The sequence below is a fragment of the Loxodonta africana genome, chromosome 23 (assembly GCF_030014295.1).
Source record: "Loxodonta africana isolate mLoxAfr1 chromosome 23, mLoxAfr1.hap2, whole genome shotgun sequence".
In the NCBI taxonomy this organism is placed as follows: domain Eukaryota; kingdom Metazoa; phylum Chordata; class Mammalia; order Proboscidea; family Elephantidae; genus Loxodonta; species Loxodonta africana.
This window is the reverse complement of record NC_087364.1, coordinates 27,743,429-27,768,233: the sequence shown is the minus strand read 5'-3', so window position 1 is coordinate 27,768,233 and position 24,805 is coordinate 27,743,429. Positions and strand designations below refer to the sequence as shown.

Below are 24,805 nucleotides of genomic sequence, written 5' to 3'. Positions count from 1 at the left end.
TCCCCAAACCCCCGCCCCTGCTATGCTGGCCTTTGAAGCATTCAGTTTATTCAGGAAACTGCTTTTGGTTTAGTCCAGTTGTGCTGACCTCGCCCGTATTGTGTCTTGTCTTTCCCTTCACCTAAAATAGTTCTTGTCTACCATCTAATTAATGAATACCCTTATCCCCTCCTCCCTTCCCACTCTCGTAACCATCAAAGAATATTTTCTTCTCTGCTTAAACTATTCCTCGAATTCCTATAATACTGGTCTCATATGCTATTTGTCCTTTTGCAACTGACTAATTTCACAAAACATAATGCCTTCCAGATTCCTCCACGTTATGAAATGTTTCATGGATTCATCATTGTTCTTTATCGATGCGTAGTATTGCATTGTGTGAATATACCATAATTTATTTATCCATTCATCTGTTGATGAGCACCTTCGTTGCTTTCATCTATTTGCTATTGTAAACAGTGCTGTAATGAACAGGGATGTGCATATATCTGTTTGTGTAAAGGCTCTTATGTCTCAAGGATATATTCCAAGGAGTGGGAGTGCTGGATCGTATGGTAGTACTATTTTGAGCATTTAAAAGAAATGCCAAATTGATTTCCAGTAGTTGTACCATTTTACATTCCCACCAGCAGTATATAAATGTTCCAGTCTCTCACAACCTCTCCAACATTTATTATTTTGTGTTTTTTGGATTAATGCCAGCCTTGTTGGAGTGAGATGGAATCTCATTGTAGTTTTGATTTGCATTTCTCTAATGGTTAATGATTGTGAGCATTTCCTCATATATCTGTTAGCTACATGAATGTCTTCTCTAGTGAAGTGCCTGTTCATATCCTTTACCCACTTTTTAATTGGGTTATTTGTCTTTTTGTCGTTGAGTTTTTGCAGCATCATGTAGAATTTAGAGATCAGATGCTGATTTGAAATCTCATAGCTAAAAACTTTTTCCCAATCTGTAGGTCATCTTTTTACTATTTTGGTGATGTCTTTGGATGAGCATAGGTGTTTGATTTTTAGGAGCTCCCAGTTGTCTAGTTTCTCTTCTGCATTGTTAGTAACGTTTTATATACTGTTTATGCCATGTATTAGGGCTCCTAGCATTGCTCCTATTTTTTCTTCCATGATCTTTATCGTTTTAGATTTCATATTTAGGTCTTTGATCCACTTTGAGTTAGATTTTGTGCATGGTGTGAGGTATGGGTCTTGTTTCGTTTTTTTGCTGATGGATATCCAGTTATGCCAGCACCATTTGTTAAAAAGACTGTCTTTTCCCCATTAAGTGTTTTGGGGCCTTTGTCAAATATCAACTGTTCATATGTGGATGGATTTATGTCTGGATTCTCAATTCTGTTCCATTGGTCTATATATCTGTTGCTGAACCAATACCAAGCTGTTTTGACTACTGTGGTGGTATAATAGGTTCTAAAATCAGATAGAGTGAGGTCTCCCACCTTGTTCTTCTTTTTCAGTAATGCTTTACTTATCTGGGGCCTCTTTCCCTTCCATATGAAGTTGGTAATTCGTTTCTCCATCTCATTAAAAAATGTCTTTGGAATCTGAATAGGAATTGCATTGTATCTATACATCGCTTTTGACAGAATAGACATTTTTACAATGTTAAGTCTTCATATTCATGAGCAAGGTATGTTTTTTCTCTTATGTAGGTCTCTTGGTTTCTTGCAGTAGTATCTTTTAGTTTTCTTTGCATAAGTCTTTTACATCTCTGGTAAGGTTTATTCCTAAGTATTTTATCTTCTTGGCGGCTACTGTAAATGGTATTCATTTGGTGATTTCCTCCTTGATGACCTTTTTGTTGGTGTAGAGGAATCCAAGTGATTTTTGTATGTTTATCTTGTATCCCGATACTCTGCTGAACTCTTCTATCAGTTTCAGTAGTTTTCTGGAGGATTCCTTGGGGTTTTCTCTGTATAAGATCATGTCATCTGCAAAGAGAGATACTTTTACTTCTTCCTTACCAATCTGGATGCCCTTTAGTTCCTTATCTACCCTAATTGCTCTGGCTAGGACCTCCATCACAATGTTGAATAAGAGAGATGATAAAGGGCATCCTTGTCTGGTTACCGATCTCAAGGGGAATGCTTTCGGATTCTCTCCATTTAGGATGATCTTGGCTGTTGGCTTTGTATAAATGCCCTTTATTATGTCGAGGAATTTTCCTTCTACTTCTATCTTGCTGAGAGTTTTTATCATGAATGGGTGTTGAACTTTGTCAAATGCCTTTTCTGCATCAGTTGATAAGATCATGTGGTTCTTGTCTTTTATTTATAAGATGTATTACATTGTTTTTCTAATGTTGAACCATCATACCTGGTATGAATCCCACTTGGTCATGGTGAATTATTTTTTTGATATGTTGTTGAATTATATTGTCTAGAAGTTTGTGGAGGATTTTTGCATCTAAGTTCATGAGGGATATAGGTCTGCAATTTTCTTTTTTTGTGTTGTCTTTACCTGGTTTTGGTATCAGGGATATGCTGGCTTCACAGAATGAGTTTGAGAGTATTCCATCCTTTTCTGTGCTCTGAAATATCTTAGTAATAGTGATGTTAACTCTTCTCTGAATGTTTGATAGAACTCTGCAGTGAAGCCGTCAGGGCCAGGGCTTTTTTTCTTGTTGTTGGGAGTTTTTTGATTACCTTTTCAATCTCCTCTTTTGTTTTGGGTCTATTTAGTTGTTATATCTCTGTCTGTGTTAGTTTAGGTAGGTAGTATGCTTCTAGGAATTCATCCCTTTCTTCTAGGTTTTCAAATTTCTAGAGTACAATTTTTCATACTAATCTAATACGATTCTTTTAATTTCATTTGGGTCTGTTGTATTATCGCCCATCTCATTTCTTACTTGGGTTATTTGCTTCCTCTCCTGTTTTTTTGTCAGTATGGCCAGTGGTTTCTCACTTTTGTCATTTTTTCTAAGAATCAGCTTTTGGTCTTGTTAATTCTTTCAATTGGTTTTCTCTTCTCTATTTCATTTATTTCCACTCTGATTTTCATTATTTGCTTTTTTCTGGTATCTGAGAGTTTTTTGTTGTTGTTGCTGCTCTCTGTTTGTTCAAGTTGTAGGGATAATTCTTTGATTTTGGCCCTTTCTTCTTTTTGTGTGTGTGCATTTATTGATAGGAATTGACCTTCAAGCACTGTTTTAGCTGTGTCCCAAAGGTTTTTAACAGGAAGTGTTTTCTTTCCCACTAGATTCTATGAATGTCTTTATTCCATCCGTAATGTCTTCTATAATCCAGTCGTTTTTGAGCAGGGTATTGTTCAGTTTCCAAGTGTTTGATTTCTTTTCCCTGCTTTTTCTCTTATTGATTTCTACCCTTATGGTCTTATGGTCTGAGAAGATGCTTTGTAATATTTCAATATTTTGGATTCTGCTAAGGCTTGCTTTATGACCTAATATGTGGTCTACTACAGAAAATGTTCCATGTGCACTATTAAAGAAAGTACACTTGGCTGCTATTGGCTGGAGTGTTGTGTATATGTCTATGAGGTCAAGTTGGCTGACTGTGGCATTTACATCTTCCCTGTGTTACTGAGTTTCTTTCTGATGTTCTGTCCTTCACCGAAAGTGGTGTATTGAAATCTACTATAATTGTGGAGCTGTCTCACTTTTCAATGCTGTCAGTTTGTTTTAGGTATCTTGCAGCCCTGTCATTGGGTGCATAAATATTTAATATGTTTATATCCTCCTGGTATATTGTTCCTTTAATCATTACATAGTGTCCCTCCTTATCCTTTGTGGTGGATATAACTTTAAAGTTTTTTTTTCCAGAAATTAATATTGCCACTCCTGCTCTTTGATGTTGTTTGCTTCCTATATTTCTTTCCAACCTTTAAGTTTTAGTTTGTTTGTGTCTCTAAGTCTAAGGTGTGTCTCTAGTAGGCAGCATACAGACAGACTGTGTTTTTTTAATCCATTCTGTCTCTCTGTCTCTTTATTGGTGCATTTAGTCCATTTACATTCAGCATAATTATAGACAGGTATGATTTTTTATGAGTTTAGTGATGTCATTTTGATGTTTTTTTGTGTGTGTTGTTGAAAGTTTCTTTTTCCCACTTAATTTTTTGTGCTGAGTCGTTTATCTTTATACATTGTCTTTTCCTTGTATTCGTTGTTGATTTTGTTTCCGCCGAGTCTCTTTTTTTTTCTTGTATTTTATTTTGATGAGTAGGATTATTAGTCTCCTTTGTGGTTACCTTAATATTTACTCCTATTTTTCTATGTTTAAACCTAACTTTTATTTCTTTACATCACCTTGTCTTCCCCTCCACATGAGAGATCTATGACTACATTTCTTAGTCCCTCTTTAGTGTTTTCATGTTGTCTTCCTTTAAATAATGAAATCACTGTTTCTCTGTTTTGAGTGTTTTTTTAAATCTTGATTTATTTTTGTGATTTCCCTATCTGGGTTGACATCTAGTTTCTCTGTCCTGTGTTCTAGTCTTGGGTTGATGCCTGATATTATTGATTTTCTAAGCAGGGAACTCCATTTAGCATTCCTTATAGTTTTCCTTTGGTTTTTACAAATTCCCTAAACTTCTGTTTATCTCAAAATGTCCTAATTTCGCCTTCATATTTGAGAGACAGTTTTGTTGGATATATGATTCTTGGCTGGCAATTTTTTTCCTTCAACGGTTTATATAAGTCATCTCATTGCCTTCTTGCCTGCATTGCTCTGTCAAGTAGTCGGAGCTTATTCTTTTTGACTCTCCTTTGTAGGTGACTTTTCGTTTATCCCTAGCTGCTCTTAAAATTCTCTTTATCTTTGGTTTTGGCAAGCTTGCTTATAATACATCTTGGTGACTTTAAGATCTACCTTATGCGGAGTTTGATGAGCATCTTGGATAGATATTTTCTCATCTTTCATGATATCAGGGAAGTTTTCTGCCAATGAATCTTCAACAACTCTCTCTGTATTTTCTGTTGTCCCTCCCTGTTCTGGTACTCCAATCACTCATAGGTTATTTCTCTTCACAGAGTCCCATGTGATTCTTAGGGTTTCTTCATTTAAAAAAATTTTTTTTAATCTGATTTTTCTTCAAACGTATTGGTGCCAAGTGCTTTATCTTCAAGTTCACAAATTCTGCCTTCCACTTGCTCAATTTTGCTCCTCTGACTTTCTATTGAGTTGTCTAATTCTGTAATTTTATTGTTAATCTTCTGAATTTCTGATTGCTGTTTGTCTGTGAGGTCTTGCAGCTCATTAAATTTTTCATTATGTTCTTGAATAACCTTTTTAATTTCTTCAACTGCTTTATCTGTGTGTTCCTTCACTGGTTCTGTGTATTGCCTGATCTCCTTCCTGATCTCGCTCTTGATGTCTTGAAGAGTTCTGCATATTAATCTTTTATATTCTGCATCTATAAATTCCAGGAAGGCACCTTCACCCAGAAGATCCCTTGATTCTTTGAAAGCTTGTTGAAGTGATCATGGCCTGCTTCTTTACGTGATTTGATATTAACTGTTGTCTCTGAGCCATCTATATGTTATTGTAATTAGTTTAGTTTATGTTTGCTTACTATATCCTAGCTTCTTGCTTTATTTTGTTTTTATATGCCCAGATAGGTTGATTGAGTGAGCTAGCTTGATTATTTTCACCTTTGAAGCGCTAATGTCCTGTTAGCAGATGGCTAGAGCTGTTATCAGGTATATCAGCCTAGGAGTCCATTCACTTTTCTTGTATGGATTCAGCTCAGCTGTCCAGGTAGCTTGTCATCAAATGTGTGGTACAGGCTCTGTCCTACAGTCTTAGAGGGGCAGGGGCGATTGGTGCAGGTACAAGTATCTGGTTGCAGCAGGGCATCGTGCTTTCAACAAGGCAGGAGGCTGACAACTCTCCCCCAAGTGTCTACGAGGAAAGCACGTCCCTGTTTCCTAGAACGTACAGGTGGGTGCGTTCTGCAGATGGACCATGGCCAGCCAATGCTTTTTGTTCTAAGGTCTGGGAGGTACCAGTTATCCTTGGGCCTGTGTTGCTGGTGGCTGGGTGACGTGAGTGGAGCCACCAGTCCTTAGGCCCCTGATGTGGGTGAGGACCCTGTTTAATACGCAAAGCAGTGTCAAACATCAAACACACACCTCTCCACTGCACAGCTGGAACAGTTGCAGTCTTCCAACAAGGGCCTGTTCTCCGGAAATAGGCCGACACAGGTCATGCAGGGGAGAAAGGTATTCAAAGTCCATGCACCATCTATGCCTGGACAGGAGCCGCTTCTAACCTAAGTTCCCTGGCTTAGTGCAGCTGACAGATTATCTTTTCTCTCAGTTGTGAATTTATTCCTTTTCCAACGCTGGCAGAACGGCACAGGTTGCTCAGCAGGGCCTATGTCAGGCCCAGAGAAATCGACAGCCACTGAAGCTGGCTTTGGGGCTGGGGGCGTGGTAAAATATATGCAAGTACTTAGCTTTTGCCAAGAGTGCCATTTTTCTCTGGTTCTGGAGGTGTGAGTAGGCTGTGCGGCTAGCTGTTTCTGCCTGATGAAACTGCGGTCAAATGCTACCACCAGTCTGCTGCAGTCGCCCCCGGGAATGGTGCCTCAGGGTTCCCTACAATTCAGGTCCGGCAACTCCTCTCCGCTTCTGAACCATTTCTCCCTCTCTGTCACTCAGTTTTCTAACTTTGCCTTTGATGTTCAGGGCTCCTAGCTTGTCATAAATATAATCGTTTCATTTGTTTTTTCGGGTCTTTGTTGTAAGAGGGATTACCAGGAGTGTCTGACTATGCCACCATCTTGGTTCTGCCTCCCATTTGTGCATTCTTTTTGGAGAAATATCTGTTCAAGTCCTTTCCTTATTTTTAAATTGGGTTCTTCATCTTTTTGTTGTTGAGTTGTAGGAGTTTTTTTTTTTTTAAATATATGTTCTAGGTAGTGTACCCTTAGATACATCATTAGCAAATACTTTCCCTATTCTGTAGGCTGTGCTTTTGCTTTCTTTGTAATGCCTTTTGATGCATAAAAGTTGTTAATTTTGATGAAGTCCAATTTATCTATTTTTTCTTTTGTTGCATATATTTTTGTTGTCATATCTAAGGAACCCACTGCCAAATCCAAGGTCACTGAGATTTACATTTGCCCCTATTTTTTCTTCTAAGAGTTTTATGACTTTAGCTCTTATATTTAGGTTGTTGATGCATTCTGAGTTACTTTTTGTATACGGTGTGAGGTAGGGATCCAAGTTCATTGTTCACCAGTTATTCTAGCACCATTTATTGAAGAAATTCAGCTCAGTTTTTAAAAAAAAATTATAACCTAAAACTTATTTTAGAAATAATATTGCATGGTTGATGAATTATTTTCTCATTTCAAGGATGTACTTCCTTCTGGTAGTTATGATATAAGGCTTGATATTTCTTATATGTGGTAAAATAGATCACATGCGGTATTACAGCCAAGCTATAAAAAAGTCTCAATTATCTCACTGTGTTGGACTCCTTCACAGTTTAATACTTAATTCATTTGTTCTCTTGTCATTGTGTTGAACTCCTTCACAAATGAATACTTAATTCAGTTTTCATTTGTTTGTTCAGTCAAAAAATATTTACAGAGCCCCTACCACACACAAGACACAGTGCTTAGACCACAGCAGTTTATAGAAAACAGGTACGGGTTTTTCTCTCAATGACCTTACAGCCTAAGAGATAAACAGGTGACATATAAATAAGAAATTATAATACAATGTGGTTAGAGGGATATAGAGAGAATAATGTGAACACAGGCTTTTCTTATTAAGGAAATCGAAAATTGTTAAGAGGTAAAGCTTGGGCTAATTCTCCAACTTAGCAGAAGGTGGGTAGGGGAAGGCGGGTTAGAAAGTAGGAGGCAGAGAACAGCATAGGTGGAGTGAGCAGAATTCACAAAGCACAAAAGCAAGAGCTAATATGGCATATGTAGGTAGAATGATATGTGGGGACAAGACAAGTTCGTGCAAGGCTCAGACTACAAATGGCTTATAAACCAAACAAAGGCCGTAAGTACCACCCAGGAACTCCAAGTGATTTAGATTTTACTTATGAAATGACAAAGTCATTTGTTCTGTTTCTCTTAAGTTCTCAAGGTAAGGAAAAGAAAAGAATAATTCAATAAATATACAGAAGGCAAAATCAGAAAGTCTTCAGGATTATATATGGAGGATAGGACATGGAACAGTTCGAAGACATCTCCTAGATTTTCCACTTGGGTGAGCTAGGTGAGAGGTATTACTACCATGTGAGACCAAGACTACAGAATGAGTTGGTTTGGGGAAAAGATGGCAAGGCATGCTAAATTCAAGGTGGCTGAGAGAGATTCAAAAGCAGTTGTCAGCAGCTGGTTTGGATATAGAAGGCTAAAGCTCAGGGGAGTATCCTGGGCTGGAGACACTGGTAGAGATTTGGGAGTCATCAGTATACATGGAAGCTAAAACCAAGAGAAAGGCCAAAGAAGAAGAGTGGGAAGCTCTAATCCTAGTAAGCACCAAGGTTTGATGGCCAGAGGAAGGAAGAGAAGCCAGTAACTGAAAGAGAGGCACAAAGAGAAACAAGGTAATTTGGTTTCAGTGAAACCAAGAGAAATTGTGGTACATGGATTTGCCTAATAATAATACAAGGACACCTTTTATAGGCACTGTACCAGAAGCTTTACATACATATACTACCCCCACTATAACTCTGGAGGAGGCCTGGTGGCGTGGTGGTTAAGCACTTGGCTGTTAACCAAGAGGTCAGCAATTTGAACCCACCAGCCACTCTGTGGGAGAAAGATGTGGCAGCTGGCTTCCACAAAGATTTACTGCCTTGGAAACCCTAGAGGGTAGTTCTATTCTGCCCTATAGGGTCGCTATAAGTAAGAATCACCTCGATGGCAATGTTTGGTTTAGGTTTCTATAACGCTGGAAGTAGACACTATCATCTCTTTTATACAAATGAAGAAGCAGGCTTTAAAGAAGCCTATAAACTACACGATACACAGGAATCATGAGGCTCCATATATCCAGTCTGTGACAACTTCCCAATCTTAGGGACACTCTTCTCCCAACTAGAATGTGGTACGGTAGGTCTGTTGGAGGGATGGAGAATGTGAAGGATCAAAGTTGAGACCCTGGTCAGAGTGGGGTTAAAAGCAAGTATAGTAAAGCCAAGTTAAAAGAAGTCAGCATTTAGACAAATGGTAGGACAATAGTTCTGATTTTGTCCTGTCATGATACTTCTAAATCTCCATAATTATTCAATTCTGCCTTTCCCCCATTTGTTCAATTACCTCTGTTAATTGCTTAATTTTCTTGTCATCCTTAAGTCCTATCTTTTAGTACTGATTTCCCTGCCAGTCCTTTACTAATGAAGACTGTTCTTTTACATTCTGTATGAATGGTAAAGGGGGGAAGTTTATTTTTCCTCTTGCAGTATTCAGTGTCCATTCTCTATTTCTTTCTCTCTGACTCTGAAATGTATGCTGTCTATCTATACCACCTATCCCTAAGGTCATTTATTACTTCCAGTTGCTCTTAAAGCTTCTACCTACCTACCTATCTATCCATCCAGTCATTGTTTTCCCTCTATTTTTCACATGAATATCCTCATGGACTACACCTAAAGGAAAAAAAAAAAATCGAACTTTTGGCTGTGGATTTCCATTTTTTATTTTTCTAATGGTCCATCACTAAGGCCCAATTACCCAGAAATCCTGGACATGTATGATGTCCTGTTCATTTGAGGAATATAAACAGTTCTTCAGCTATGTAAAGAACAGAAAGAGATAAGCACTCAGTGAAGAAAACATATAAGCAGGATGATGAATTTATCTCCTTGATAGTGTTGAAAACTGGACTTTCTACCTTCCCCTTCAAATCTCATTGTTGCTTTCAAAGCTTCCATTAATCTGTTTCATATAATCTCTACCAGTACTCCTTATCTTCTTCATACCAAGGAAACAAATGTCTTCATTTTCTTACTGCTCTTTGAAACCCCTACTCCCACTTCATACTTTATGCCTCAAAAAATATCACTCTTCATTGCCATGTAGCCTCCCTGCTTTCTTCAAAGTTTGTGAAATCTCACTAATTATCTCCTGTGAGATACAGAACTCTCAATGCATTTTTAGGATTGACTAGTCAGCCCCTTCCTTCATGTTCATCCCATTATAATGATTTAATTGTTTGAGTCTCAAGTTTACGTGGTTCTGGTTGAATTTCACTGGAGCAGGTAAAGAGTCTTAAGTTTGTCAAACACTGGCTAGAAAAAAACTTAAGAAGGGGGTTCAGGAAAAGTCTGGTTTCTTCAATAATTCTAAGATTTAGGAGTGACTTTTGTTTGAGAGAAGATCCCTGTGAAGGTTTCCCCTCCCCCGTAAATTGCTGAGTTGCTATATCTAGGAATTTGGCTCTGATTAAAAGTTATGGCTGGTAACCAAAGGTCAGCAGTTCTGATCCACCAGCTGCTCCTTGGAAACCATATGCGGCAGTTCTACTCTGTACTATAGGGTTGCTATGAGTCAGAATTGACTTGACAGCAGTGGGTTTAAACTAGCATAGTTCTTTATTCTTACCTATTTTGTGCCATGTACTGTACTAGAATCTGATTATAGTGGAAAGAAAACAGACATGGTTCCTACCCTACAGCTGAATCAGGAGGACAGACAATAAAGTCAACAAATATTTAATTATAACATGTTACAGAGCTATTATGAAAATAAACAGGGTATTGTGGTAAAAATAAAGTGCTGGTGGCTGTGGGGGCGTATTCCACTTAAAGAGAATGGATAGGGAAAGCCTCTCTGAGGTCTCGAAGATGAGAAGGACCAACCTGTGTGGTAAGTGGCAGGGTTCCAGCAAAGGAAATAAAGGCCCAGAGATAAATACTTTGGTATCATCAAAGAATGGAAAGAAGTCCAGTGTGTGTGAAATAGAAGGAATTAAATAACATGACATGAAATTAGAAAAGTAGATCATGCAAAGTAGAGAGTTAAAACTTTATTGTAGTGCAATGGATTTTATTCTAGTACAAGGAAGGGTTTTAAGTAGAAGACTGATGTGACTTCATCTGTTATAAGAAGAACACTCTTCCTACTATTTGGAGAATAAATTGGAGAAGCAAAGAGGCAAGGAGGGAAGAACATTTAAGATGTTAGTACGGTAATCCAGAAGAAATATGAAAATGACTTAGGATAAGGCCGTGGGACTGGAGATTGAAACAGCTGGATTCAAGATATATTCTGAAGGTAGAAAGATTACTTACTGATGGATTTTTTTAAAAAGCTTCCACTATCTTGACTTCCGCTGCTATCCATAAGGTTTTCACTAGCTAATTTTTTTCCGAAGTAGATCGCCAGGTCCTTCTTCCTACTCTGTCTTAGTCTGGAAGCTCTGCTGAAACCTGTCCACCGTGGGTGACCCTGCTGGTATCTGAAATACGAGTGGCACAGCTTCCAGCGTCACAGAAACACATAAGCCAGAACATTACTTAGAAGCAAGGGTGGGCAGACCTCATTTCACTTATTTTGGACATGTTATCAGGAGGGACCAGTCCCTGCAGAAGGGCATTATGCTTGGTAAAGTAGAGGGTCAGCAAAAAAAAGGAAGACCTTCAACTAGATGGACTGACACAGTAGCTGCAACGATGGGCTTAAGCACGGCAATGATTGTGAGGATGGCATAGGACTGGGCAAGTGTTTCATTCTGTTGTACACAGTGTTGCTATGAGACGGAATTGACTCAACAGCACCTAACAACAACATCTTGACTTCTAACATTATAGGTTAGTTTCACTAGTTTTTAAATTTTATATAAATGTAATCATGTAGTATATATTCTTTTATGATCTTTTGCCCAATAACATGCTTATAAGGTTCATTCATGTTGTTGCTCCAGTTTTAGTTTGTTTTTCACTGGAGATGCCCATGAGATATCCAAGAAGGAGGTAAGATATACAATCTAAACTGAGAGAGGAGGCTTGGATGGAGATATAAATATGCAGGTTTTTGGATCATATAGGCTGTATTTAAACATGGATAAGATCACTAGAGAGCACACAGAGAAGACAGGGCTCAGGAGAGGGCATGACTGAAGAACCTCACCATTTTAGCAGAGGTTACAAACTTCTAGTACAATGTTAAAATTTTTTGAATTTGAATGGCCTTCAAGCCCAAGCCCATTGCCGTCAAGTTGATTCTGACTTGTGGCAACCCTACGTGACAAAGTAGAACTGCCCCATAGAGTTTCCAAGGAGCACCTGGTGCGTTTTAGCTGCCAACCGTTTGGTTAGCAGCCGTAGCACTTAACCACTATGCCACCAGAGTTTCCTTGAATGGCCTTAGGTGGGGCATAAGCTCTCTGGTTCACTAAAGGCTTCATCACTCTCTACTACCTTATACCCAATTGCTCCACATATATATACCACCTGCCTGGTCCCTGCAAATATCTGAGTTTGCAATTCCTGATTCAGATCTTGGGGAGAGGAAGATGAGACTCCCAAAGAGAGAGAGAAGAAGCAACTACGATAGTGAGAAGACAAACAAAAACCGACAAGAAGGTACTGTGTCATCCGAAGCCAAAACAAAAGTCTGTTTTGAGAAGGTGGGAGCAGATAATGGTATCCAATACTGCTGAGGTCATTAAAGATGGGAATAAAAATGTCTTCCTTGGATCTGATAACAAAAATGTTGACAGAAGCAGTGTCCATGGTCCATGGAGTGGTGAATGCCAGACTGGAATTGGTTGAAGTATGAATGGGAGGAGAGGAAATAACCCCAGCACAAAAACAAAGCTCCAGGAGTTAATGCAATAACAATTGAGATGTTTCAACAAACAGATGCAACGCTGGAGGTACTCACTCATCTCTGCCAAGAAATTTGAAAGAGCTATCTGATCAACCGACTGGAAGAGAGCCATATTTGTGCCCATTCCAAAGAAAGGTGATCCAACAGAATGCAGAAATTATCAAACAGCATCGGGAACATCACACACAAGTAAAATTTTGCTGAAGACCGTTCAAAAGTGGTTGTACCAGTACATTGACAGGGAACTGCCAGAAATTCAAGCCAGATTCAGAAGAGGGCATGGAGTGAGGAATATCACTTATTGATGTCAGAATGGATCCTGGCTGAAAGCAGAGAATACCAGAAAGACGTTCACCTATGGTTTTATTTACTATGCAAAGGCATTCGACTGTGTGGATCATAACATGTTATGGATAACATTGTGAAGAATGGAAATTCCAGAACACTTCATTGTGCTAATGAGAAACCTGTACATTGACAAAGAGGCACCCGTTTGAACAGAAAAAGGGGATACTGCATGGTTTAAAGTCAGGAAAGGTGTGCATCAGGGTTGTATTCCTTCACTATACTTGTTCAATTTGTATGCTGAGCAAATAATCTGAGAAGCTGGACTATATGAAGAAGAACAGGGCATCAGAATTGAAGGAAGACTCATTAACAACCTGAGATATGCAAATGACACAACTCTGCCTGCTGAAAGTGAGGAGGACGTGAAGCATTTACTCATGAATATCAAAGACTATAGCCTTCAGTACGGACTGCACCTCGATATAAAGAAAACAAAAATCCTCACAGATAGACCAGTAAGCAACATCATGATAAACCGAGAAAAGACTGAAGTTGTCAAGGATTTCCTTTTACTTGGATCCACAATCAACACCCACAGAGGCAGCAGTCAAGAAATCAAATGATGCATTGCATTAGGCAAATCTACTGCAAAAAACCTCTTTAAAGTATTCAAAAGCAAAAAGGTCACTTTGAGGACTAAGGTGTGCCTGACTCAAGCCATGGTATTTTCAATTGTCTCATATACATATGAAAGCTAGATAGTGAACAAGGAAGACCGAAGGAGAACTGACACCTTTGAATTATGGCGTTGGCAAAAAATACTGAATGTACCAGGGACTGCCAGAAGAATGAGCAAATATGTCTTGGAAAAAGTATATAGCCAGAATGCTTCTTAGAAGGGAGGATGTCGAGACTTCATCTCACATACTCTGGACGTGTTATTAGGAGGGACCAGTTCCTGGAGAAGAACATCAAGCATGGTAAAGTAGAGGGTAAGCGAAAAAGAGGAGGACCCTCAACAAGATGGACTGACATGATGGCTGCAATAATGGACTCAAGCAAAACAATGACTGTGAGAATGGTGCAGGACCAGGCAGGGTTTCTTTCATTCTGTTGTACCCAGGTTCACTATGAGCTGGAACTAACTTAATAGCACTTAACTACGACAACACAAAACAAAGAGTTTGGGTACGAAAACCATAAAAACAAAAACCCCAAATCCACTGCCATCAAGTCCATTCTGACTCATAGCGACCCCATAGGACAGAGTAGAACTGCCCCTTAGGGTTTCTAAGTTTGTAAATCTTTACCCATTTGTCTCCTGTGGAGTGGCTGGTGGGTTGTATGGAGGTAGCAGGGGAGGTATGTGGGGCCAAAAGAGGAATTTTTATTCCTTAAGAATGAGCAATGTCTGTAAGTTTACATAAGATCGGAATGATACCTAAAAAAACCCTAAACCCATTGCTGTCGAGTAAATTCTGACTCCTAGCGACCTTATAGGACAGAGTAGAACTGCCCCACAGGGTTTCCAAGGACCAGCTGGTGGATTCAAACTGCGAATCTTTTCATTAGCAGCCGAGCTCTTAGTCACTGCACCATGAGGGCTCCAGGAATGATATAGTAGAAAGAAGAGACTGCTGATGTGATCAAGAGAGGGAATAGTATCAAACAGAGAAGTCTTGATGATGCAAGAGAAGAGGCCTGGAGCAAATCTGGAGAGACAGGTTTCTGTTACAAGGAATAGCACTTCTGTAACAACAGGAAGACGGAGAAGAGGTATCAGTTGCAGGTAAGTAGCTGATTTGGAGGCAAGTTCTTTTTTCCTTTACATAAAGAAAAATGTCTTAAAAATTTATTAAATTTCTTTCTTCATAGGATATACTTCATCATGAATTCTACTGATTATCCTTGAGTACGGAATACATGATTTTAGATATACATTCTTGTAATCAATAATAGTGCAGTACCATTAAAAAATATGTTTTATGTGCAATATTGCCATAATCAAATTTATTTAGCTCAATTAGGTGACTGCATTTTATAGGTAATTTACTTTGGAGTAATTGTATACCATATTAGATATGGAAACACACTGATTAGCCTCAATTTAAATAATATCTAGTTCAGAAAAAGGAAAAAAGTGCAAATCATTAAGCATTAAGCTGGTAAAACGTTAGTCACTAGAAGGCAGAAATTTCATTTAGTATATCTTAAAAACAGCTCAGATTGAAAGGAAGTGTGTTAATGAAAATGAAATAAAAATTAGACGAAGGTAATTTCATGTTTTTCTTCAGATGTTGGTAAACAGTTGATGCATTCTTTCTAAAATTTACAGCAGCATTACTGCTAAATGGACTTGAATTTGATGATGAAATAATATCAATTAATCTTCAATGGGAGATTAGCTTCATTAGAATAAGACAAGCAACAGTGAAGAAAAAGAAAATGAGAGCAAGAAACCCTGCTCAACAGTATCAGGGATTACTTTCATAGAGTAAGATGAGTGGGAAGTTATTCATGTATGGGAGCATTAATGGTATTCCAGATAGAGGCTACCAACAGCTGCAAAGTTAGTGGCCGGGAACAAGCCTGTATAGATACTTTTTTTTTAGAAGTAAAGTATGATTCTAAGGTCCAGGAAAATTGGTCTCTCTCTTAAGTACTACAGACTAATCTCTTATCTCCCAAATATTTTCTTCTTAAAATAGTTTAAACTTTCTGTTATGGTCACCTACTGAGGCAGGTAGAGCCCCAGCCAAGGTTTGGCTCAGATATCAAGACTGATGACACTAAGGGTATGAAAAGGTCTATTACTTACATAACTGAGGTCTCTGGAAAAAACATGGCAGGCCCCTCAAGCAGGTCTGAAATGGTTTGAGAGAGCAAGGAAAGGAAACTGTCCTGGTTTTTATTGCGGTTAGGGGTAGGGCTGGGGTGAGAAATCCCACGGAGGGCAATGCCAAAGAAGGGAGCCTACAGGCTTTCTGATCAGCTTGTCCAATGTGGGGCACAAAGGGGAGGAGGGAGGAGTGGGGCTTAAAAGCTGTCTGCCGTTAAATACGAAAAACTGGAGTCAGATTCCTCAGTCCACTTTCTCTTTTCAGTTTTTATTTTATAATTTGCTTTGAAAATAATTTCATAATAGACTTTGTAAAATCACATTACATTTAAATAGTGCTTTATACAAATGTTGAATTAACCTAGTCTCACTTCTAATATTGTCATTAGGTCAAAATTATTATAGCATTCTCCCTACTTTTCCTTACTTTAGGAAAAAAAAGTCAAATAATCAAGAAACAACTGAGTTTATATTCACAGACATTTCCCACGTTTTCACATCTGGTAAACACAGTGTCTTTCTTAATATCTCAAAATACTTTCAGAAGAGTATATTCTATGAAAGGATACTGCAAAGCTGTAGCTTTGATTCAAATATTAGCCTTTGAGATTTAAACATTATAGTTAAAACCCATTCTGAATCACTAAATTAATGATAATTTCCTAAAGTAAAATCTTATAAATCATTACCTGTGATTAAAACATGTTATTTAATTTACAAATTTACTAATGAGTTCAGTTAATATTAAATCTTACAAAAACATAGCAATTAACAATATTACCAATATTATCCCAATAATAAATTTACATTGTCTCAGAAACTCAGTAAGGTACCAAGGCTTAGAGAGGTTAAGTAACTTGCCCAAGGTCACACAGCTAACTAATAGAGCTAGGAACATAAGCCACGTCTAAAAAGTCCATACTCTTAATCATACATTTGAGGGTTATGTACCAGATATTACGAACTTTAAAAACATTTCATTTTATCAAATTCTCCCAACAATCCCATAAGACATTACTATTTGTTTTAAAGGCAATGAAAGTGAGGAGGAAAGAGATCAAATAACTTCCCTAGATCATAAAACTAGGAAAAATTTGAGGTTAGGTCTTTTGACACCAAAATATACACTCTTATCCACTACCTCCCACTAAATTTCCACTATAAAAAATTAAGGAATTTAAACTCTTAAAGTGTAAGGGTGTTCTGGTGACATAATTGAAAGGAATTGGATGAGGGGTGGGGCGGAATGGCAAAAAGATAACTAGATGGTTTATTATAAGGAACTAATGCTTCTAGAACATAATGAAAACCTACCTGGTCCACTGAACATTGAGACACTTAGGGGACAAGCAAGAATCAACGCTTATTAACAATAAGCAATTTGATTTATTTCCTTTTTGGAGTTGGGGTGCCAATGTATTATGTCTTCTTTGTCATATTTTCCTCTCCTTTTCTATGACATGTTGTATGATAGACATTATCATTTTAAAATTAATGTTGATTTGAGAATGTTGCAAATTTCTTAGAATAGCTGTAAAAACTCTTCTGTGTTCAATAAAAGGGTTATGAACTACTGATTTAAAAATTACATTTGCTTCTTAATTCTCCAATTCTTTCTTCAGACAATAAAGAACATTACCTGTTATTAATTTATCACCAAACTTCAGGTGAACATTTTTTCTATAGGAAACCCTGGTGGCGTAGTGGTTAAGTGCTACGGCTGCTAACCAAGAGGTCTGCAGTTCGAATCTGCCAGGCGCTCCTTAGATACTCTACGGGACAGTTCTACTCTGTTCTATAGGGTCGCTATGAGTCGGGGTCAACTCGACGGCAGTGGTAGCGGTATCAAGTATAGCCTGTTTCTTAGATAAAAAGGACCAGTGAAGGTTCCTTGCCTACTTGTATGATCATATGTAAATATATCCAAATAATATTTACTAAAGTGAAATTTTTGACTGATGACTGCTGTTGAATTAGATATGAGAATAAAGAAAAATGGTATTTATGAATTGAATTTATTAGTTCTATGTGACCTTGGGCAGGTTACTTAACCTCTTTGTGCCTCAGCTGGCTCACCTATAAAACAAGGACACTAAATAACAGTACTTTCATCATAGGATTATGTGAGGATTAAATGCACTAACACATGTAATGGGTTCAGTATCTGATGAAGCTGTCAATAAGTATTTGTAACTACTGTTATTATTTATCAAAATATATGTTTATTTTGGAAGCACTAACAGCACAACAGTGATGCAGTCACTCCCCTGGTTGAATTTCTGATTCTCTGGCCACTCTTTCTCAAGCATCCTTAAAGGGCTCTCCTCGTCTGCCTATTCCTTACTCTATACATGTTTCCTGCATAGTCTAATCTGGAACTATGGCTTCAAGTGCCACTTAATTGATGATAATTCTAAAATCTTAACTCAGTATATCCTAAACTGGTCTCATTATCCTCCACCCACACCTCCCACCCCCCAAAAAAAAACAAAAAACAAAACTTAGTCCTTTTCCTACGTTCTATGTTTCTCAGGCATAATCATCTACCTAGTTGCCCAAACCAGAAACATGAGCAACACACTTAATTTCTTTTTCTTCTTCCCTTCTCACATCCAATCAATTACCAAGTCCTATCGATTTTATCAAATCTGTACACTTCTCTAGCACATGATCTTTTGCTAAGGTTACTGCAAAATCCTCCTAATTGTCTCTTCTTCTGCCCCCTTTTTAATTAATTTACCACACTGGTACCAGAGTAATTTTTCTTATCAGATTTATCACTTTCTTACTTACAACTCTCCAGTGTCAATGCACTGCTCTCAGGACGAGGTCAGACCTCTTTAATATGTCCTATAAAGCCATATTCCCCTACGTGTGTGTCAGTTTGTCATACTGTGGGGGCTTGTGTGTTGCTGTGATGCTGGAAGCTATGTCACTGGTATTCAAACACCAGCAGGGACACCCATGGCCGACAGGTTTCAGCCGAGCTTCCAGGCTAAGACAGACTAGGAAGAAGGACCCAGCGGTCTACTTCTGAAAAGAAATAGCCAGTGAAAACCTTATGAATAGCAGCAGAACACTGTCTGATAGAGTGCCAGAAGATAAGCCCCTCAGGTTGGAAGGCATTCAAAATACGACTGGGGAACAGCTGTCTCCTCAAAGCAGAGTCGACCTTAATTACGTGGACGGAGTAAAGCTTTCGGGACCTTCATTTGCTCATGTGGCACAACTCAAAATGAGAAGAAACAGCTGCAAACATCCATTAATAATTGGAATGTGGAATATGAGAAGCATGAATCTAGGAAAATTGGAAATCATCAAAAATGAAATGGAACTCACTACACATTGACACCCTAGGCATTAGGCATTAGTGAGCTGAAATGGACTGGTATTGCCCATTTCCAATCGGAGAATCATATGGTCTACTATGCCAGGAATGAGAACTCAAAGAGGAATGGCACTGCATTCATTGTCAAAAAGATCTATTCTGAAGTACAACACTGTCAGTGATAGGATAATGTCTATATACCTACGAGGAAGACCAGTTAATACGACTATTATTTAAACTTACACACCAACCACTAAGGCCAAAGGTGAAGAAATTCAAGATTTTTACCAAGTTCTGCAGTCTGAAATTGATCAAACACGTGATCAGGATGCATTGATAATTACTGGTGATTGGAATGGTAAAGTTGGAAACAAAGAAGAAGGATTGGTAGTTGGAAAATATACCCTTGGTGACAGAAATGATGCTGGAGATTGCATGACAGAATATTGCAAGGCCAATGACTTCTTCATTTTAAATACCTTTTTTCAACAACATAAATGGTGACCAGACATGTGGACTTTGCCAGATGGAATACATAGGAATCAAATCGATTATATCTGTGGAAAGAGATGATGGAAAAGCTCAGTATCATAAGTCAGAACAAGGCCAGGGGCCAAATGCAGAAGAGATCATCAACTGCTCACCAAAAACCAAACCAAACCCAGTGCCGTCGATTCCGACTCATGCAAGTTCAAGTTGAAGCTGAAGTAAACTCAAGCAAGTCCACGAAAGCCAAAGTACTACCTTGAGTATATCCCACCTGAACTTAGAGACCATCTCAAGAATAGATTTCATGTGTTGAACACTAATGACCAAAGACCAGACGAGTTGTGGGATGACATCAAGGACATCACACGTGAAGAGGTCATGAGACAGACAGGAAAGAAAGAAAAGACCAAAATGGAAGTCAGAAGAGACTCTGAAACTTGCTCTTGAACACCGAGAAGCTAAAGCAAAAGGAAGAGATGATGAAGTCAAAGAGCTGAACAGAAGATTTCAAAGTAAAGTAACGAAACGTGCAAAGACCTGGAGACAGAAAACCAAAAGGGAAGAACACGTTCAGCATTTCTCAAGCTGAAAGAACTGAAGAAAAAACTCAAGCCTCGAGTTGCAATACTGAAGCATTTTACTGGGAAAATATTAAACGCAGGAAGCATCAAAAGAAGATGGAATGAACACACAGAGTCACTATACCAAAAAGAACTGCTTGACATTCTTCCATTTCAGGAGGCAGCATATGATCAGGAACTGATGATACTGAACGAAGAGGTCCAAGCTGCACTGGATGCACTAGTTAAAACCAAGGCTCCAGGAATTGATGGAATACCAATTGAGATGTTTCAACAAACAAATGCAGCACCAGAAGTGCTCAGTCATCTATGCCAAGAAATTTGGAAGACAGCTACCAGGCCGACTGACTGGAAGAGAGATATTTATGCCTATTCCCAAGAAAGGTGAGCCAACCAAATGCAGAAATTATTGAAAATATCATTAACATCACACGCAAGTAAAATGTTGCTAAAAATCATTCAAAAATGGTTGCAGCAGTATATCCACAGGGAACTGCCAGAAATGCAAGCCGGATTCAGAAGAGGGCATGGAATCAGGGATATCATTGTTGATGTCAGACAGACCCTGGCTGAAAGCAGAGAATACCAGAAAGATGTTTACCTGTGTTTCACTGACTAGGCAGAGGCATTCTACTGTACGGATCATAACAAATTATGGATAGCATTGCAAAGAATGGGAATTCCAGAACACTTAATTGTGCTCATGAGGAGAGAGAGTCATTCGAATAGAACATGGGGATACTGCATGGTTTAAAATCAGGAAAGGTATGCATCAGGGTTGTATCCTTTCACCATAATTATTCAATCTGTATGCTGAGCAGATAATCTGAGAAGCTGGACTATATGAAGAAGAACAGGGCATCAGGACTGGAGAAAGACTCAGTAACAACCTGTGTTATGCAGATGACACAACCTTGCTTGCTGAAAGTGAAGAGGACTTGAAGCATTTACTGATGAAGATCAAAGACCACAACCTTCAGTATGGTTTACATCTCAACATAAAGAAAACAAAAATCCTCACAACTGGACCAATAAGCAACATCATGATAAATGGAGAAAAGACTGAAGTTGTCAAGGATTTCATTTTACTTGGATCCACAATCAATACCCATGGAAATAACAGTCAAGAAATCAAACGATGCATTGTACTGGGCAAATCTGCTGCAAAAGACCTCTTTAAAGTGTTGAAAAGCAAAGATGTCACCTTGAAGACTAAGGTGGGGCAGACACAAACCGTGGTGTCTTCAATCACCTCATAGCATGCAAAAGCTGGACAATGAATAGGAAGACTGAAGAACTGATGCCTTCTAACTGTGGCATTGGTGAAGAATATTGAATATAGCATGGACTGCCAAAAGAACAAACAAATCTGTCTTGGAAGAAGTACAACCAGAACGTTCCTTGGAAGCAAGGATAGCAAGACTAAGTCTCACATACTTTGGACATGCTATAAGGAGACAGCAGTCCCTGGAGAAGGACATCATGCTTGGTAAAGTAGAGGGTCACTGAAAAAGAGGAATGCCCTCAGCAACATGGATTGACACAGCAGCTGCAAAAGTGGGCTCAAGCATAGCAGTGACTGTGAGGATGGCACACGACCAGGCAGTGTTTCCTTCTGTCGTCCATAGGGTCACTTAAAGAGTGGGAACCAACTCGATGGTACCTAACAACAACAACATAAAGTCATATATGACTTGGTCTCTGCTCATCTCTCTGGCTTATACCTAACCTTCCTCAGCAAGCCCATCTCACTTCCCTATGATGGTATCTATCTTCTCCGGTTATAATCTGCATAATGTTCTATGGTTTATTTCTCCTGATTCAATCACTCCCACTTCAACCCAAACTTTTCTACTGTGCCCTATGAAATTCCCATTTCACAGGAAACATCCTTATCCTACTCATTGTATGATTAATCTCCTTGCCTTATCTGAAATCTGGTTCTCCACTAATAATACTGGTGCCCTTTTAGGCTTCTCAAATGGAGGTTACTCATTGTCTTTCACCCTAATGCTAATTCCAGACCTTTACATTTCTACCCTCATGTAAAAACCTCTGTTCGTTTGAGGCTAATTGCATCTAGTTAGATCATCTTCTTCTTGTGCCCTAAGTGCCACCTACCAAATTCCCTCTCACTATTTCTCATTCACTGAGGACTCTGGCATCTGTTTCGCTGTCTGTCTACTCAAGTCATCATCCTAGGTGATTTCAACATAAATATGACAAACTGCTATCTCTCAGATCCTTGAAAACGTTCACTAAATTAATTTTCCCACCTACTCCTACTTTAGCCATCTACATCGACGATCACATCCTGAGCCCTGAAATCACCTCGAAATGTTTAATCCTGAACTTTTAAATTCAGACACCTTACTCTATGACTACAAGCTCTTTTCTGCTCTTGTACTCCCATTATACCTGGCACCTCTCTCTCGTGACTTCTCCACTTTGAACTTTTCATGTCTTCCTATTTTACGTTTTTCCATGTTATTCTGCTTAGACTCTGGTTTATTATTTAAAGCCTCTCTTACCCTCAATGTTTTCAACTCCCTAGCCCCTAAACTCTTCTTCCATCCATTTGTATAATAAAATTCTAATCCTGAATCAATACCACTGTCCAACATTTCTATTCCTACATGTAGGATGCTGGAAAATAATTGTACAACTTATTGACTGGTGGCTCTATTCTTTCATGATCTACATTCTCTTGATTCTTTAAGGTGTCCCAGCTACTTGTCTGTGTTTCTCTGGTCAGTTCTCTCTATCATAGGAGCTATTTTAAACCTACTTTCTCCACAAACGTTAACCCTACCACCTCTTAATTTTTAAAGAAAATTAAAGTCACCCCAGAAGAACTGACTCAATGTCCAGTCGCTAAATTTGCAAAATATTTGCCTTAAATACCAATCTTTTCATCCTTTCTTACTGATACAATGGAGAAGCGATCCTCCCATCTAATGCTGATCTTTTCACTGTACTCTGAAGACAATCCCTTCTCACATTTTCCATGCTATTCATACATTCTTTCCCTTATATTTTCCACCTCTCTCTCTCATCAGCATGAAACATACTCAAGTTCCACCTTCAAAAATAAACCAAAATTCCCTTGCCCTCCCCGCCCCCAGCAGGACTACCCTCTATTCCTTCTGTTCACACGCATGTCTTTCAATCATCTGCCCTGAAACCTTGCACATTTCCACTCACTTCAACATTTTGCAATTTGGCTTCAGGTCCCATCACATCACTGACTCTACACTTGCTAAAGTGTCAAAAAAACTTCCTTGCTAAATGTACTGAATATTTCTCAGAACTCAGCATACTCAACCACCTTAATTTACTGATTTTTACAAGTTTGAATAACTTCTTTTTTTTTAGTGCTTTCTCCTTTTGGCTACTGTGATAATATTCTCTTGGAGTTCCTCTACTTCTCTCTTCAACCCACCTTAGCCTCTTTTGTGGGCATTTCTTGTAACTTCAGAAATGCTGGTGTTCCTCTGGATTCTCTTTAAGGCCTTCTCCTTTTATTTTAGATACTTTGTCTCATTCTCTCCAGGCTTTAGTTGACACTGAGGCTTTTTTTTTTTTTTTAATAATTTTTATTATGCTTTAAGTGAAAGTTTACAAACTAAGTTAGTTTCTCACACAAAAACCCATATACACCTTGCTACACACTCACAATTACTCTCGCCCTAATGAGAGAGCCCGCTCCCTCCTTCCACTGCCTCTTTTCGAGCCCATTTTGCCACCCTCTAGCCCCCTCCACCCTCTCATCTCCCCTCCAGGCAGGAGATGTCAACATAGTCTCAAGTGTCCACCTGATCCAAGAAGCTCACTCCTCACCAGCATCCCTCTCCAATCCATTGTCCAGTCCAATCCATGTCTGAAGAGTTGGCTTTGGGAATGCTTCCTGTCCTGGGCCAACAGAAGGTCTGGGGGCCATGACCACCGGGGTCCTTCCAGTCTCAGTCAGACCATTAAGTCTGGTCTTTTTATGAGAATTTGGGGTCTGCATCCCACTGCTCTCCTGTTCCCTCAGGGGATCTCTGTTGTGTTCCCTGTCAGGGCAGTCATCGGTTGCAGCTGGGCACCATTTAGTTCTTACGGTCTCAGGATGATGTAGTCTCTCGGTCATGTGGCCCTTTCTGTCTCTTGGGCTAGTAATCACCCTGTGTCCTTGGTGTTCTTCGTTCTCCTTTGATCCAGGTGGGTTGAGACCAATTGATGCATCTTAGATGGCTGTTAGCTAGCGTTTAAGACCCCAGACGCCACTCTTCAAAGTGGGATGCAGAATGTTTTCTTAACACATTTTATTATGCCAACTGACTTAGATGTCCCCTGAAACCATGGTCCCCAGATCCCTGCCCCTGCTACGCTGGCCTTCGAAGCATTCAGTTTTTTCAGGAAACTTCTTTGCTTTTGGTTTAGTCCAATTGTGCTGACCTCCCCGGTATTGTGTGCTGTCTTTCCCTTCACCTAAAGCAGTTCTAATCTACTATCTTATTGGCGAATGCC

General features: G+C 38.9%; 1 protein-coding gene and 1 pseudogene across 4 annotated transcripts in view; both read right to left on the bottom strand.

The window, feature by feature from the left end:
- The window catches only part of MICU2 (mitochondrial calcium uptake 2), a 254,652-nt gene that overhangs the window by 117,827 nt on the left and 112,020 nt on the right, over positions 1 to 24,805 (bottom strand). The gene's annotated exons all lie outside the window — the stretch shown is intronic.
- Positions 1 to 24,805, bottom strand: part of LOC104846252 (calmodulin-like) — a 31,611-nt pseudogene extending 6,806 nt beyond the window's left edge.